This window comes from Carettochelys insculpta, chromosome 3 (assembly GCF_033958435.1).
Source record: "Carettochelys insculpta isolate YL-2023 chromosome 3, ASM3395843v1, whole genome shotgun sequence".
Taxonomy (NCBI): domain Eukaryota; kingdom Metazoa; phylum Chordata; order Testudines; family Carettochelyidae; genus Carettochelys; species Carettochelys insculpta.
This window is the reverse complement of record NC_134139.1, coordinates 19,981,427-19,995,646: the sequence shown is the minus strand read 5'-3', so window position 1 is coordinate 19,995,646 and position 14,220 is coordinate 19,981,427. Positions and strand designations below refer to the sequence as shown.

Below are 14,220 nucleotides of genomic sequence, written 5' to 3'. Positions count from 1 at the left end.
TCTACCCTCAATCCCCGCAGTCCTGTGCCTGGCTGTACCCTCAGAGCTTGGCTCCCTCCTCCTTTTCCCAGCCTGCTCCCTCTCTGTTCCCAGCCTGGCTCTCCCCTGTCCGTTCACACACACAGTTACAACCTCAGCCCCCTGCTGCAGTTCCCAGCTCTAGGGCTCCCCGCAGACCTACCTCGCTGATACAGCAGCACTAGTTACAAGAGCCTGGGACCTGGGCAGAGCTACACCAGCAGTGGTGGCAGCAGTCGCTCCGGGTCCCCCTAAGTCCACTGGGCCCCTGTGCAACTGTCCCTTTTGCCCCACTCCCTGCCGCCTGTGGGCCTGACTGGGCCTCTACTTCTCTAATCCTTTTCACCGGGCTGAAATTGTCTTCAGCCAGGGTCTCAGAGCCAACTAACATCTAACAATAAAAGCTCCAGTTGGGAATTTACAATATAGAGGGCCTGATCCTGCAGCCTCTTTGCTCTTGGAACTCTGAATGAGCTCCTTGGAATGCCATGCCTGCCGTCGGGTGAGCACAGGCCTGGAATGTTTTCAAGGGATCCGTGTGAATACCCACACTGCTAAGTACTTTATCTTTTCTCTTGACTCTTTAAATGGATGTGCTCGGGCCTTTTTAACCAACATTTGAGCAACTGCAAGCGTGTTCACCCTGGGCAGATTTCTGAGTCACATGAAAAGCATTTGGGCGCCATGCCAGCCAGGGAATGTAAAAATACCATTTGACTTACCTGGCCAGTCACAACTGAGCAATGCAACTTGAATTTTGAATCTCAGCTATCATATTTGTGACCAAACCAACTGGTAAAACAAAATTTAGTTAAAAATAGATGCATGCAGCCAAATTTTTCTCTCATTAAAGTCTTTGGTAAAGACTTTACCCCGGGAGAAGAGTTAGGTCAATGTTGAATTCTTTAAGAACTCTATACCTAAACTTAAGCTAATTCTCAAGGACCTCTTCCCCCCTCTCATCATGTCTGGGAGCACACATATATGTTTTTTATTTGAATTAATGGAAATATACCCATTTATTTATTTAAAAATAGATGCACGCACTTCGCAGGAGATGCGAATTTGGCAAAGTGGTGAGGAGAACTGCATCATAAAGCGTGTGGATGAAATTCACCTCTGTGCAGAGGCCCTACTGCACAAAGGTTAGACAGCACTAGTCTCCACATAATCTCATGATGGAATGTCTGGGACTTGCTGCAATGACACTAGTCCCCCTGCCAGAGCTTCAAAATCTTGCTCTGATCCTTGTTTAGCTGGACTTGATGATACTGTAATTGTCACATGCTGAGGTAGAGGGGGATGTTGGTTCATTTCCTTCCTCTCCTGGTGGTCATAGCAGGAGGACTCATTGATTTTATAAAATGTAATTGCATCGACTACCCCTGTTACCAAGATTGATTATATTGACTGGAGTTGCCTGTTGTTATCACACTTTGTTTTGAAATATACTTTTTTTGTTTTCTTTCTGAGTTTATAATAGTGTGTCTTGACTACAGGTTCTTTGATATTTGATTTATTGACTGCCCTGATGTACCATCACAAACATAGCATTCATAATAACTGTGTATCAGTAAACACCAGAGTCAATGGCTACTGAGCTCAGCCACATTAACCTTTGTAAGCTTCACCCAAGTTAGAAGGCTGAGGTCAGGAAATAAGCTTCATTTTTCTTTCCAGAACTCCTGTGTTTAACAGCCTGCTTGCATGATAGGACGTCCGGGGTTTCCAGGTTTATGGATTTTGAGAAGAAAACAGAATAATCCTGGCCAGGGCTCCAAAGGCATATGAATCTGTGTGAATTTGGTCCTGAGTAGAGGCAGAGAGTTCCTTAAGAAGAAGGTGTAGTTTCATTAGTGAATTGTGACAGGTAGGAATACCTAAGGGATATATTACAGCAGCTGGCTAAATGGGAGGAGGCAGGCTATGAACAAAATTGTGAAGCTGGAAAACCAGTGGTTCTCTAGCACAGAGCCCAAAAGGGGAAAGAACAACAACTATTTCATTCTAGATGATGTGGTGATCCTTTACTTTTTTAAAATGTGCTCTCATCAATTTTTTCCTGGATGCAAAGACTATTTAAATAAGTTTATATTTGTTTCAAAAATAAGTTTGGATTGCATGGAAAAAGTTTTAAAGTTGACATTTTCAAACCTGGGTGCTTCAAGATAGGCACATAAACAGACACGTAGGTACATAAATGGGACTGATCTTATTTTCAAATACACTGAGCATTTTCCTGGCAGGTGGGCATGCTTGGTACCCCTGAACATTTGGCTATTTTATACAGGTACATAAATAGGAACTTAGGTTGTGATTTTCAGTTAGACTTCCAATTCCCATTGAGAGCTAGGCAACACACTCTCTTGGGCTACTTTTAAAACCTTCTCTTTAATTGTGTAATTGTAAGCTCCATGGTTTTGATTTTTAAAAGTGCTTAGTATTAATCAAACTTTTCTGTCATTAAAGTCATTGGTAAAAGTGCCACAGATGTCCCCAGGAGCAGGGTAAGACCAATGTTGAACGCTTTAAAAACCCTACTCCTAAATTTAAGCTAACTCTCAAGGACCTCTTCCCCCCATGCTATCATCTCTGGGAGCATGCATATAATTTTTTTTTAATTAATGGAAATATACCTACGCTCACTGAGATGAGAACACATCCCAGCAGTGACACTACATAAAACACATGGATATCCTAAATGACTAAACTTGATATTTGCAATTTCCATGCAATTAGTGCTTTAGAAAGATGATCAAATGGAAACATTGTTTTTTAAATTGATTATGGTTTCCTTCAACTTCAGAGTTTCTCCACCTCCCTTTTTTTTCTTTGGGGCTCTTTCCTCTGACATTTAATCCCTTCTTTCAGTTGATGTTATTCAAAAAGACTTCAAGAAAAGAGCTGAAATGTCCTGGAAGAAGCTGCTAATAGCCCCAAAGACCAGATTAGAGGATATATGTATATACAGCCTATGTCACATTGGGTCTTGAGTAAAGTCTTGTTTAAAGTTAAATACCAACTGTCTTTCGAAATGCCATCATTCCCCAAAGCCCTGTTACAGAGCCCTAAATCCTGAGTACGGTATCACTACATCTACAGGCAAAGGACAAAGGGTCAAAGACATAGTTTCTCCTTATTTAAGATTCCTCTCGCATTTTATTACAGGACCCTGGGGTAGACTATCTGTTCAAGTCCAGTCCTCGCCAATCACATGCTAATAACTTCAGCTGAGAGAGGGCTCTATCCTAATGTCATTACGTTCCCAAGCCGTGATTGATTGTGTTACAGTATGTTTTTGAAACCTAATTACTGTCTTAGTTAGTATTTGAACTCATTAATCTTCTAGTCCGTAAATAAGAAAAATTGACTAAATAACTAAATTTCTTTCATGAGGGGCTCAAGCTATCCTTGTACTTGCTGCTTTTTGTTAAGCTTGATTGCCAGAACACATTTTTTTCTTTACATTAAAAATGCTTTCTTCAGTCTTTATAAGCTAGTTCAATAAGTATTTCCATGTATTGTGCTGCACCTGTTCCAAGCGAGGCCTCATGGAATACTTCTGTCTCTTATGTCACAGACTGTGTGAGAATGAAAAGAAATGGCCTGGGTCTTTCCTCTGAGCCCCAAATGGGAGGAGTTGTTATAAGCCATTGTTCTTATAGCTCCCAAGCCCTCATGTTTTCCAGAGTTCCATGAGGAACTATTCCTTCCTCCATATTGTTCCACAGCCATTGGGAAAACCGACAGAGGACACAGACTGGAATGCTTGCAACAATGAAACCCAGCTCTGCAGTTCTCTCATATCACAGCTTTCTAGATGCCCAGCCCAAATTACCAACCACTGGCTGAAGCTGAACTTCTCTCTCCTCTGACAAGTCCCTGTATTGAGGGCACTTGTCCTCAGATTGTTAAAGGGGTCAAAAAACTCTGACTCCTTTGGCGCTTGTCAGTACCACTGGCAAAGAGTTGCTTCCACAAAAACACACTTCCGTCTCTGACTGGTCAAGAGATTACACCCTGTTCCAACAGACCTGTGTCTGACCCCAGAGATCTACTCGTTCATGATCTCCAAGGTTGATTATTGATACTAATTAGGGCTAGGAACTAAGCCACATACTCTGAAAAACTTCAGCTAGTACTGAATGTGACAGCCTTTTCACTTAGCAGCACAGGTCACTGTGAACATGAGCATCCTTGTATTCTGCTCTCTGTACTGGGTCCTCAGTGACCAGAAGACAGCTGAAGGCCTCAGCTCTGTTATCCAAAGTCCTCCAGGGCATTGACCTTACCCATCTTGAGAGACTTAATTTCTCTCTGCAGCCATGAATTCCTACACCAGTGTCATTTCTCTGAAGCCTTACAACTGCTTGCAAACTAGTGCAGAAGCAGCAGTCACTGCCAGATGGAGATTATAAACACATTTTTAGAAAAACAAGCACAACTACTAGCCTCAGCACAATCAGAGTTACATGTAAACTTTATTTCTTTGATCTCCCTCCCTCAATGACTTCTTCTCATCTACAGACCTGCCCACAAAACTCGACATCCTAATCACATATTTTCCTTCGACCTGGCAAGGAAGAAGAAAAATGAAAGCACTCAGAAAGTACCACAATGAAGGACATGTTGGATCCTAGAGGGACAGAACATCTCACCTGAAGGATGGCCTTCAACAGTGCCATATCTACCAGTTGTGTCAACTGCGCTGGGTGTGAGCTCAAGCCCTAACAAGGGGCCTCAAACTTGATCCACTGAACCACTGAAACGTGCTTATCATAAGTGTGCTCATTTACTTAAGGTTAGTCACATGTTGAAGTGCATTGCTGTAACAAGGCTCCAAATGGTTCTCATTTAGAGACAGCAATCTTACTAAAGGCCAGGCTGAAAAGTATGTCACTACTACAGTTCTCATTGAGTTCAAGGTTACCACTGGTGGGATGGAGTGTGCGTGTATGTGTGAGAGAGAGAAAGAATCGGTTCTTATGGAAATAAGAAGTGGAACAAATCTCAGTTCTTCTTTCTCCAACCTGAGTCTTTTAAAAGTGATTAGTTTGGTGAAATGAGTCTTTCTCACCTTTTATTGCTCATCTTCCATTTTGTTTGTTAAATGGTCTGTCCTCCTATATCCCTATCCTTCACTCAGCAGCAAGTTGTGCAGAGGATTGGACTTGATGACCTCTTGAGGTCCTGCCAGTTCCAGTATTCTGTGCTTCTAAGTCATACTGTGCCTGAGCAAGATTGTGTCCTCTTTTATACCAAGGAAATACTAATGAGAGGATGTGTCCTTTGGCCCTTCTTCCAGCAATAAGCCAGTCTGTAGCTGGGCCAGATTGTGGCTTCTGGCACAATTCAGTAGCCTCATTGCAGTTGGACAGGGTAGGAACACTTGTGGGATGACTTTTTGGTGAGTAACTGAAGGACACAACTACTCATTGGAGTTGCATGGGTGTGACTGTGGCAAAAAAAATAGCTCTAGAAGCAAAAATACAAAAACAATATAAAGGAAAATTTTTAAAAAATTGTTAAACCTGAAACCAAGAACAACCTAGCCTGGGCAATGGTTCACTTGGTGGGCAATTTCCTAAAAACAGGAACCTTACCTGGCTGCTGCTTATGTCTCAGGTATTTTATCTGCTGTGTCCACTACACATAAAGGTAGGATGAAAAATCCTCATTGTTCTATGTGTCATCAGTGCCCAATATTTCAGTGCTGTGATACTTCAGCTTCTGCTGTGCAATCTAGTAAGGGAAGGGAAAAAGAAAAGTATAGAACTGAGACATTGAAGAAGAAAATTGGTCCAACCTTGGCCTGAGAAACGTACTTTCCACAAGGGAAGCCAAAAGGCAGTTGAGTCAATACACAAAGAATGAAATGAGGTGGAGGGGCAGAGTTGTATATCTCATTAGATCCTCACTCTGCCCCAAGATTAAGTGTCTCAAACTTTAGTCTAGTGATTTAAAAACAAGTATGTTACCCTTCTTTCTCTGTATCGGAAAATAGGATTGAACTCTAAAAGGCTAATTGTCCATTGCTTCTAAAAATTAGCTTGATAATTTATCATATCATAATTAAACTAATTAGAACCCTGTTGTATTCCAGCTACCTTAATTAGGCCTTCAACTTGGCAAGGGAGCCTGTGAGACCTAGACATTGCAATTTGTAAAATGATTGAAAGTCTTTGATAACAAATGACTGCATTCAGCTACCTTTTAGTTAATTAATCTAGTTATATTTTGTTCCCTTCGAGTCCGGCAGAGCTCTCTGGTTTTCTGATCCCCCTAAAAAATTCCTGAAGTCTGAGTTAAAATAACTGAAAACTTTTCTGAATACATTTGAGACTCTCCTAGGTTTTGGACTGCAGTGGGTGTTCAGCTGGCTGTAATACATATTTTAATCTGGCGGGTGGTTCTTAAAATAGCTACTTCGTTTAGAAACCACAGACTAGAACTTCACCCAGCAGTGACTCAGTAGGGTGTCCTGTTGCAAGGCTTTTGCTGATGACTTGCTTTTGGGGGCACTGTTGCACCAGACTCTGCACTTTAGCAGGAACTACAGATGATAGCTTTCACCTGCACTATTTTGGATCTGCACTCCTTGACAAATCGTCATTATGAATGCCTGGCAAAGAAACAAGTTGGGCCCAGCAATCTCACATGAGAAGCGGAGAACTTTTATGATGCCTGGTTTATCAGTGGTGAATTTCCCCTACACCCTCTTTGACAGTATAATTAAGTGATAATTATCTAAATGAATAAATGTTGATGGCTGAGATAAATATGTGTATTTCCTTAATCTATTTTGCCTTCTAAATTGCCAAAGGAAATTTGGCTTTAATAGGGGCATACATCAGTTTTTACAAATAATTGTAAATCTATTTAGAAAAAACTTAGATGAATGGGTCTCTGTGCCAGCAATAAAGGTTATTAACATACGAAGACAGAAGAGGGACAAATCATTGAATAAGAGAACGTAATAAGTGTGTTTCTTTGTGTCACTACCTTTTGTGACATCTGGTTTGTTTCTTAGCTTTCCGCATCCTGCAGATGTTACTGAATACATGTAAAATACTAACAGGAGACTATTTTTGCCAAGAAGTGCAATTCCAGTAAAAAGGCATCCTCTTCACTTTCTAAACATTGAGTTAGTGAAGTTTCATTGCATGTGAAGTTCAGACCAAAGAACAAAAAGACATGGGACCCTCTAAAAGTGTCAGAATAATCTGCTGTGGGTGAAATGGATTAAAAGTGGCTTTCTAGAGAGATTACAGAATAAAAAACCCAAATCTCACACAAGGAGTAATACTTCACACTCTGAGCACGCCCACAGCTGTGAATGGGGTCGTATTTAAGGTGCATATCTGTGATTGCACTTCTAATTCACACAGCTTTAGGAAAGTACGATTAGTGAAATGCTGGAAACTGGTAGGCAAGCAGTCTTTGTTCTCTATTTCAGATCAGGTTGCAAATTGTCAGATTATGATTGTGATCTTTCTTTTCCTGAATGGCCCACATCCCTGAGCATCTGACAAACATTAACAAATTTATCCTCATTAACATCCCTGTGGCGTTCTGTGGTAGCTTATGCGATGGGTAGAGCAAAACTAGCAGTGGTGTGGACATTAGCAGGGCTCCATATTTTGTTTTCACTGCAGCAAAATTGGTGGGTGAAACCACCTCCAGCCATAGAATTTCACTTCTGTCCTAGATTAGAACCTAAGAATGGCCATACTGGGTCAGACCAATAAACCATCTAGCCAAGTACCCTGTCTTCAGACAGTGTCAATGCCAGGTGCCCCAGACGGAATGCGTGGAACTTATTTCACTCTTCTATTTTCTCTCTGCCTCAGACAAGAAAGTGCCAAGGAACAAGAGCAAGTACATCTCCTCACTACTGTCTCAGTTTAGGTAGCAAAAGCCTACTTGCCTGGCTGTTAACGGTCTTCCCGTTTCATAGCTCTACAGCTTCCATTCCAAAACCAAGCCAGAACTCTGACATTATGGGGGAAGAGCTTAATAAATCATGAAATGTTCCAGTCTGAAGAACGGCTTTGACACTGGGACATAGGACTGGTGGTAGTCATTGTGATTAGATGACTAAAGGATGACGATGCCGTCAAAAACCTCATGAGTTTTCATTGTAATCTTAAATTTCAAAAATACTCAGTTTGTAGGAATGTTCTAAGTCTAACTCATCGAAAACCTGAGTTCCTGCATTGACCTTGAGCTGCCATAGAAGCCCAAGCCTGCACCACAGAACTCAGGGAAGGTTGTCAGAGAACATCTAACACTCTAGACTCCATAGTCACAGAGAGGTAGCCATGTTAGTTTGTATCTTCACAAAACAAAAAAGCAGTCCTGTAACACTTTAAAGACTAACACATTTCTTTTTTAGGTGATGACCTTTTGTGGGGCAAACCCACTTCTTCAGATCTGGAAATAGTGCTGAAAGCGAACTGGCATGATGAATATGTAACAGAGAGACAGAAAACAAAATAAATTAAATGAAAACGGATTAATCAGCTAGGAGGAGAGAAGAGGGGGAAGAAAATTACTTACTGTAAGTGTCTATTAAATTAAGTGACTTGCCTGAGATCACTACAAATATCAAAGATGGGGAAGCTGTCTTTATAATGCATAAGGTAATTGCTATTTCTATTAAGATCAAGGTGCAAAGTGTCGAATTTGAGAATAAATTCCAGTTCAGCTACTCTAGACTCCAGTAACACTGGCAGGATGCTATTAATAAGTTAGTATTTACTATCTTCAGTTGTTTCAGGTACTAGTCCCTTGTGCTCGGAAGAGGAAATAGTGGCATTATTTCAGACATGGTTGTATGGTAATTGGTGGGACATGATGGTTTTCACTGTATTATCTGGGGAAATACTCATGGCTGGGAGATACTGGAGGCACAAAATACTGTAGAAATAGACTAAAAAGCAGAATAAAATCCAAGGGACTAGAGGATTTAGGGGACTGGTTGTGAAGCCTTCCCCTTCTAGAATCAGTCCAATTTTATCCCAGAATGGTGGTGGTTGCCGTGGGATGTCTGTCCAGTGGTTTTCTAACAGGCTACTGGCCACACCTCAAAGTGCATCATGGCTGGCCCCTGTTGGAACCAGGATCAGTGGACTCCAGTAAGGATGACTTTCCACTTCAAGTTTCAAGAGCATAGGTGGGATGGTGTGGGAAGCTTGAACAAAGGTGAACAATTAAAGGAATAGAGGCAAGCAGAGTTGGAGCTGGAGGGATCAGTGCCTGGGAGGCAAATGTTGAGGGTTTGGGGGCTTATTTTGAACAAAGATGCCTACCAAAGGAACCATGGATTTACTCTTCTGTGTCCATCCTACGGCTTGGGACTGCTATACTGTAGCCTGCAGCAATGACTGCAACAAGAAGAAAAGGAAGACTGTTAAGAGAGTGTCTTCCCTGAGCTGTGTCCTGCAACTTGGGTTTGAATCATCACAATGCAAGACTGCCAGATCTGCTCTACAGCTCCAGGAGCCACTCTGATGTGGCTGGGGAGCACTCTGAGCAGCTGTGTCCCTATCTTGGTGCAGCTGCTCACTGGCTCCACGGCTGGCTGGCTGGTGCATCACACTGGAAGAAGAGAATTGCACTGGTTGTTCCATTGTGCTTTCCTGCTGGGCTGTGAGAAGTCCAGGAAAAGTGAACTTGGAACTCATTGAATTCTGCTTAAGCCAGTGCCTAATTTGTGATGAAAGAGGCGATGAGCCTAACACAACTTTTTTCACTTTTTTACTTTAAAACTGATGCAGCCTGTCCCAGAGATACTGGGGCTATGGACTGCCAGGTCCAGAGTCGCTGAGACTACAGGCCACCAGGCCCAGAGGTGCTGGGGCTCAGCCCTGCCACAAATTAAGCACTGGCTTGGCCTAGAGAGGCACCTAGCAAAGGATGGTTCCATAGTCCCACACAATCACAGAGCAGCCCAGGAAAGAGGCAACAGAGGAGAATCTGAGAGCCAGAAACCAGTTACAAGCTCCCTGATTCTCTGTTTTGGCCCAAGTCAGAGCAGCCTGATGTATAGACCTCAAGACACATGCCAGCCAGGAACAGTCATAGAGGAATGATCATCAATGCCTCATATACAACCCACCATTTTCCCTGTGCCATAAGCTGTGGGGAAGTAGGTGTTGGAGTTAATACACTGGCTTTGCGCCTGCTGGAGACTCCTCTATGAAGGGAAAGCTAAAGGAGGAGACTTGCCTATGGTTTCTCCCTTTGCATTGCCTGAATGGTGCAAGCATGGAGGAGCAGGGAACAGAATCTGCCCCAGCGTACTGATTGTAGCACTTGACCTTTCTGAAATAAAACGTTTTACCTAAGGCTGGAAGTGTGGGTAACCACCGATCTACATCAATGCACTTCATGGAAAAGCCTCTAAAAAGGCAGAGGGAGGCACACAGTCACTGATGATTGAATCCTGATGATGGCCAACAAGATGTCCAGGCAAAAAAGTGGAGAAGGAAGAACAAAGCAAAGTAAGCCTGGGCTTGCTTCATTTGGGAGGAAAAGGAGAGCTCTACAATGTGAGCAAAACAATCCCAAAGACAGGAAATGGTGGTGTGCTTGACCCACAGGAGAAAGCACCTGGTCCTGGGAGATCTGGGTGTGTCATGTAAGATGAAACATAAGCAGTACGGATCTACGGAGCAACATTGCAGGGTCTGATAAAGGGAGCCTGCACTTTCCTCCGGGAAGAAATTTCTCAACTCCTGTAATCTGGAGATGTTGTTGGGAAAAGACTTGGGTTAAAAAAGGAGAAGGAGAAGAAGGAGCTCCAATCCAAAGCTCACTGAAGTTAGTGGGAGTGTGTCCACTGAGTTCCAAGGGCACTGGGTCAGGCTTTTAAGGGATTATCCACTGAGATGGGTAAATGAGAGCGCAATGCTGTGGGTGTTCGTTTCTTTAGACAAATGTGCCCCAGTTCCATGATGTGATGTTCTGACAGATTTCATGCCTGCCTTTCTCTTTGCTCATGTACCAAAGTATAGAGCAATGCAAAGCCTGCCTGAAGGACTGCAGAGGTCACTGACATTAATGGAAACCAGAAATATAGCAACATGAAGCCGAAAGGCCCCAGTTTGGCATTGCTGGGCCCACTTGGGTATATCACATTGCATGTTATGATGTAAGAATTTGGGCTCCTGTAATCAAAATGTAACTGCAATCCTTACCAAAAGCACCTGTTTCACCTCAGCCAACCCTAGGGAACGGGTATGTCTTTTTACATCAGACTCCAGAACATGCTAGCAAACTCCATAATCGATGAACTACTTGTTTGTGGGGCCTGAGAATGAAACCTTCAGAGGCTGTGCTGAATTCATGGGTAACTAATCCCAGAAATCTACTTTCTACACTTTATTTCTGTCTTTATTTGAGCATTAATTTAGCACTTGTGCAAAGTGCCGGGTTAGCAGAATGGCAGGCTGAAGCTCGTTGTTTAATTGGCTGAGCAGGCACAAGGTGAGCTGTGGCAGTACCAGCTTTCTTCCACTGGTGATTTGTTAAACACTGAGAGCCGGACATCAATGCATGATGGGAGCAGTTCTTGCAAGGTGAGCTGGCTGGCAAATGCAAAACAAGGGGAAGGTCTAATACACAGATTTTCAAAAAATCTCATCATATTAGTTCCTGGGGATGTGGTTCCTAGGGGACTCCGTGGAGTACTAGATTGACAACAGCCTAGAGGTGTGGGGCAGGAAAGTTGTTCCAGAGGTAGGGGTTTAAGTGCTGAGGAGTTGCACAGAGGAAGCCCTGTGCATTGCCTGACATCCAGCTTCTTTGATCCTACACAGTCAAGAAATGGTGCTGTGTATTTCTGAGCATTACCTACGTGGGCATTTTCTATTTACAAAGGATTTACGTAAATGGCATGGGGTAATGCTGTAGCTGTGTTGATTCCAGGATATTAGAAACAGTGGGTGGGTGAGGTCATATTTTTTATTGGGCCAATTTCTGTGGGTGAAAAGAGCTCTGTGTAAGCTCGAAAGCAGAAGTTGGTCCAATAAAAGACATTTCCTCACCCAGCTAGTCTCTCTATATACCTAAAGATAGACAAAGCTCTCTCATAACATGGAGCTTGCATGAAAAAAAAAAGGTGTGTAGTTGCACAGGAGAGAAAGGAAGGATTAGAATCAGATGAACTGGCTGAGTATTTAATTAACCTCCATCTTAGTTGCCGTGCATCACAAGACCACAACAAGGTGTGCCATTTAACTGTCTGCTCATATGTAGTCTGGCACTGGAATAGTCGGGCATTAGTAAGTTGAAATGCAGGACTTTCTTCGTGGGGAGAATTCTGCACGGTAGGAAGTTTGTTCAGTATTTACATGTGCTATGTCAGATGCTAACCAGGGCTGTATAAACCACGCCCTGTGTGTTACACTGACAATATTTTTAAAGTGACTTCTCAACTGCAAATTCTTTTTTCCATTAAAGCAAGGCCAAAGAAATACATGTGCAGGTTGTGTTCGTCTCCTTTAAGACAAAGCATATCTGAGAGGAATGAATGTGGATCATATTATCCCTGGGCTTGTCAAGGCAAATGCTTGTTATGATTTTAAATACTTTGGCAAATATTAGAGCATAAGCCAACATCAGTGATCAGAGCACAGGTTGTAGCTGACCCTCAAGCCCCAAAGGATTAGTCACATTTTGAAACAGATGCCAATATAATCACACAGGAAGAAACATGACTTACCATTCTGAAAAGACACCTTTGGGTAAGATATCGATGGATGCGCAAGACCCATTACAAAAGTGAAATCTGACAAAACAGCTTAAAGACTCCGCTTGTTGCTCTCCTTTCATTTAATGGCAGTTTATATCAATGAGACTCCTTCTATCCTTCAGCCTGGAGAGGTTCAGACAAAGGAGGGACCCTGAAAAAATTTACAACAGTCAAAAAGCCCAGTCCTGAAATGTTTCTAATCTGATCAGACTTGTTCTTCACCCTGAGACATAAATATCCAACACATTACAACTTTGATTTACTGTTATGCATGTATCAGAGAAACACTGGTGCTTTTGAATTATGCATTCTCTTAACAGAACATTAAACCTTATGGGGAAATAGAATGGTCCAACACATAACTATTATTCTGACAGAGTGGACGGGTGAGACTAAGAATAATGCTCCTAAGCCATGGAAACTTTGAGTTTTTGTTGGATTGCCTGAATGAACCTTACAAATAACATTTTGTTCCTTCTTTTTAATAAATAGTGTTTATATTACTCACCAGAAGCATGCCAGATAGTTCATCACTATAAAGAGGAGGGATTATTGTCTGACATGTAAAAATAACAACATCCCTTGCAAGTCAGATCCTGCCATGAAACTGTTAAAACAACTTCGCAAAATTGTTTCTTGGCTTCCAGAAGGAAAATACATCTTTTAATACCTTGATAATCCATCTGGTCTTGGTTGTTCATATCAGGTTATGACCCAAAGCTACAGCAGGACTACAGGAAATCAAGTTTGATTTTTGTAATACAGTCAAATGAGTACTTTGGGGTGCCTTGTCTGAGATCAATAAGGAAGCAGTAACTCCATTTACTGTCATATGATGATATTGATGTAAATTCATAATGGTCAAAATTATAAAATCAATTTCATAATTTAATCAGAAATGTTTATTGATACAGTTAAAGTTGAATTCAATAGCTCCTGGTATGCAGTTAATTTCCTACCTGTCAGAAGTATGTATTGAAATATTCTTCCTTTTAATTGATTGGCATTAAGTCAGTGGAAAAATAACAACGTCCCTTGACCTTTACAGAAACAGTGTGTAGGCTGGGTTTTGTTTTGTTTTTGGTTCACTTTTATGACCACATATTTTGTACATCTGGCTGATTCTTATATTTATTGGTATATCTATTAAACACTATTGAGACAACAAAGCAGTAACAATTGTAGTGCCAAAAAATGGAATCCCAGCCCTGCTGAAGTCAATGGTACTTTACTACTGAATCAATAGGGACAGGATATTACCCAAAGCATCAATGTTCTTCCTCATTTCCATAAGCCTGTTCTTCTCTTCTCCCATCTCCCACAGAAGTTTCCTCACAGGCGTTTGTTTTGTTTTGTTTTGTTTTGGTTTTGAGAGTGAGATCCATGGATTGAAGGACCACACAGGCACAGGATGGAAGGAGACACACTCCAGGATGACCGCACTT

The 14,220-nt window shown here is 42.0% G+C and overlaps 1 long non-coding RNA gene across 1 annotated transcript in view; it reads right to left on the bottom strand.

Annotated features, from left to right (window-relative positions):
• LOC142010209 (uncharacterized) overlaps positions 1–12,934 on the bottom strand; it is a 98,881-nt gene extending 85,947 nt beyond the window's left edge. The window contains exons 1-2 of the long non-coding RNA XR_012644727.1: positions 12,746–12,934; positions 5,622–5,760 (exon numbers count right to left, since the gene is read on the bottom strand). This is a non-coding gene — a long non-coding RNA (uncharacterized LOC142010209). The remainder of the gene's footprint in view (positions 1–5,621; positions 5,761–12,745) is intronic.
• Between the last annotated feature and the right edge of the window lie 1,286 nt (positions 12,935–14,220).